Raw genomic sequence first — 4,088 nt, forward strand, 5'->3', positions numbered from 1 at the left:
CTTTTGACTCGTTTCCTGTTCATCAGGGCTCATATCCTGCGATGGTTTGATACGGAGCCAAAGCGGCGATTCGACGCGGTGTTCCTGCCATCATTCTCTCCTCGCGCGCGATAAACTCGCCTGGGATCGGCAATTCATTACGCGCTCATCAGGACTGAAAACCCGGGACATTTCAGCGACCTCACGTTACCTCGGTATCTGGCTGCGGGCTAATGAACGCACTGCCGCCATCATCGGAGGAGCCCGGTCCGGAAGACAGTTTAATATGAGGACTATAATGTAGAAGTGATTGTTTCGTCCGCGTGCAAACTGGAGTCCCTTAATTTAACATTAGCATTTTTATGGGGAAACGGAATGGTGTGTGGCGCAGTGGTGGATTACTGCTGAAACTCGGTTGGTTTTTCCATTTTCTTTTTTTTTTTTTTTTGCCGCTTCTCCGTTTTGTCTTTTTTTTTTTTAGCGTCCCCCTTTTATTTCCTCTGGGTTCCTCAGGAGTTGGAGTTCCCGGATTTGCGGGTGTATCAGTGGTGTGGCCGCCGTGATGCGAAGGCTGGCCATGCCTAATTCTCTCATGGGATTCACAGGAGCTTTAATCCCGGGAATGGTGCCCAACCTACTTCTGTGCGTGCGTGTGTGTGCGTCCGTGTGTGTGTGCGTTGCGTGCGTGTGTGTGCGCGCGTGGGTGTGTATGTGTGTGCATATGCATGTAGGGAGGAGTTCCAAGCTTCACAAATTCTTATCACAGCCTCTCAAACAGGATTAAAATATCACCGGTGGATTAAAATACGTCGTACTCAGCTCACAACTCTTTGACTGTGTGTGTGTGACTGTTCGAGTGTGTGTGTGTGTGTTTGTGTGTGTGTGTGTGACTGTGTGTGTTTGTGTGCGAGTCTTTCTGTCTGTGTAAAAGATCCTCATAACCACACACAAAAAAAAAATAATAATTCTGCGATGAATCATTGCAAAGTAAGACCTGAGCTTGTTTTGACTTTGAGTCATTATCCACTTAAAGCATGCAGCGATCAGCCGTGTGAGTGCAAGCACTGAAGCGTGCGTTTGCTCCCGCAATCCCCCCTTTGAAAAACGAGAGGAAACTGTCTGGCGTTTTTTCAGTGGGAAAGGGGGAAAAATGGATACATTTTAAATAAAGGGTCTCCTTGACCCTTCCCGTCGCGGGTGATGTGATTGGACTGGCCTTTATAGGAGGGCGTGCCGAAGTGCGTTCGGTAATGGGCTGGTCGCGCGGTGATTACAGTGGTCCCCCATATCGGCGTTCCTTATTCAGCGTTCCGATCGAGTCCCCGGAGATCCGCCAGAGATGCCGACGGCAGGGGAATGCTGTGGACGGAGCGGTTTGGGATGAGCAGACTGAAAAGCATTTACACCCAGCAGTGCAGAGTCTTTTAAATTTTTTATTTATTTTTGGCTGGAACACAACAGCGGGGCCAGCCCTACAAACGCAAATGTCTGTGACTGAGTGATGAAGTTACGCCATTGGTCGACCGAGTTATGAAGTCACGCCATTGGTCGGCCGGATCACGTGTGTTCGGTCCAGCCATATACCAGGTTTTAACCTGGTCTTGTTTTTTTAAAACCAGACCTTCTTCTGGAAGGATGTCATGTTTTGCTGTCAGTCTTTTCGCTCCCGGGCCTCGACAGGAACTCCGGCCCGGCGTTTGGCTACATCTCATCGGACCGCACGGCACAAGGGGAACGCGAATCGCAATTATTTGGCGGGGTGGGGTCAGATTGAACTTTAAAACTTGTCGCTTTTTTGTTTGAAATGGAAAATCGCGAAGAACACACGTTTGATTTGGTAATAAACCCCTTCATGCTGTAATTTGTGGGTCCCCTGCAGCGGCAGGGGGCCAAAATCGAATGTGATGAGTCAGGCCTTGAAGCCCCCAGGAGGGCCATATTCCGATAAGGCCCAACATGATGGAGAAATAATCGGGCCTGAAGTTAATGGCGTGGCTAAGAGAGTGCACCAGTTAACAGCGGTGATATTCCAGGATGGCATTTAAATGGCGCTTTCCACATTCTCAAATGCATCACAACGAAAGGAAAAAAAACTCACCTCAGCCCCCTCCTGGGTGATACACAGCAGTCATTTGGTTCTCCAAATCCCTCACTGCACACGATAAATTCAGAAATAACAAGAACATCTATTTGTAAAATTAAATTAAAAATATCTATGAAATGATGTGTGCATTTACAAAACCAAACATATACTTTGTTTGTATTTATTTAACTTGACTTTTGTCATGATTTCTCCCAAGAAAAAGTATTTCCTGTTCACATGAAATATCAGGTTTGGCCTATGGGAGCAATGGTCACAGTTACCAATAGAAACTCACATGACATGCGATTTGCATACGTCCCAGCATGCACTGCTCTCTTAATACTTAAGAACTGTGTACTTTTTAGCATTTATTCATTGAAGCTGAGGTTTTTTGTTTGCTCATGCAAAATATTTTTCAGGTCAAAACAAAATTGTCCTGCTCTCTTACAATTAGGTAGTCTTTCAGAACTGTTTTTAGGTAATTCAAATGAATTAATATCCCACATAGTTTGGGTGACTTTAATCTTCATTCAGTCCCTCCCCTGGCTGTATTCATGAGACACAATAAAAACCTAAACTCATTTTTTCAGTTATTGTACACAGAAAGTCTGTACGCAAAGCTTAAAGAGGATCAGCCCTTATGCTACATATAATATTAAAATGTTGCTGTCCACAAATAGCAGATATTTATGAGCACACACATTGGCTTTGCAATGGAATTCCCATGCTCTATATCGAATGACAACATGGAACGATTACAACCAGTCTGAAGCTGAAGTTACACTGCTTGCCACGTGCAACCTTCTTCCAGGTAAGGCACTGACTTCAATAATAAAACAATATGGAATGTGGCCACAAGAGGTAGACATAATGAAGAACGTTTTATCTGAAAAACGGCCTTATCTGCAAAGTAACATCGCCAAGATAAAACAAGTTATATATGGTTTAAAGAATATATATTTAAAGAATATATATTCTACTTCTATATATATTCTCCACCATGTTGGGCCTCATCGGAATATTTCAGCGAGAGAGACAGCGTGTGACATTCAAGGACGGGAGGGAAATAATGTGTACGAGCGCGAGAGGCGGTTGTCCCATGTCGTACAAATGGAAAACTCTAGAGCTCTGCCGCTTCCCCATCGAATGGTAAGCACTTAGAATTCTTATCCTTCATGTTGAAATGATAGATTTGTGTGCTGTGGCACAATTCACCGTCTTCCTGGTAGATTGGATGAGACTCTGTTGCCGTTGGTTCCTCTGGTTCATTAGTCTTCAGCAGGAAGTCCCGGGTTGTTCTCCTTGCTGTCAGAACATTTTGTGCACACAGTCAGAACATATCAGTCCAATTTTGGCTGCCTTACTTTACAGATGTATTTATGAAACTGTAACGGGATGATGTATTTATGGGTGGTGATTCACCTCCAAAGCTGGCTGCAGAGCCGTATGCGTAAATATGCAGACCGATATCTCGTACTGCTGCGGCTGCCTGCAGTGTGGATGCTCAAGTTTGACCCCGGAATCCAAATCCGGCCCTGGTTTTCTTTTCACAGAGTAGTTTACATATGTTTTGCCACAATCTCTTCATATTAGGAACATAAATTTGTTTTACAGTTTTAAAAATAAAACAACACTTGTTAAGAGTTTTTGTGTTTAAAGTTATGAGCACAACGACTCCCGTCCTTCTCTTGTCTCGCCTTTGCCTTACAGGGAGAGCAGCACCTGCTCTGGATCTGTGGGGGACATTGGGGCAGATGAAATGCCATACAACAACATACAACGTGACAGCTGATTATCTTCCTTGGGCTGCGTTAGTGGATCCTACAAGGCTCAGGTCTGCTCTTGCGGACACAAAACGCACCTGCATGCTGAAGTTTGACCCCGGAATCAAATCCGGCCTGGTTTTCTTTCACAGCGTTGTAAAAAACACTTGTTTGCCACACTATCCTGCTCGTAATCTTAGGAACATACATTTTGTGTTTACAGTTTTAAAAATAAAAAAACATGTTAAGGTTTTTTGTGTTTA

The sequence above is a fragment of the Anguilla rostrata genome, chromosome 19, assembly GCF_018555375.3.
Source record: "Anguilla rostrata isolate EN2019 chromosome 19, ASM1855537v3, whole genome shotgun sequence".
In the NCBI taxonomy this organism is placed as follows: Eukaryota; Metazoa; Chordata; class Actinopteri; order Anguilliformes; family Anguillidae; genus Anguilla; species Anguilla rostrata.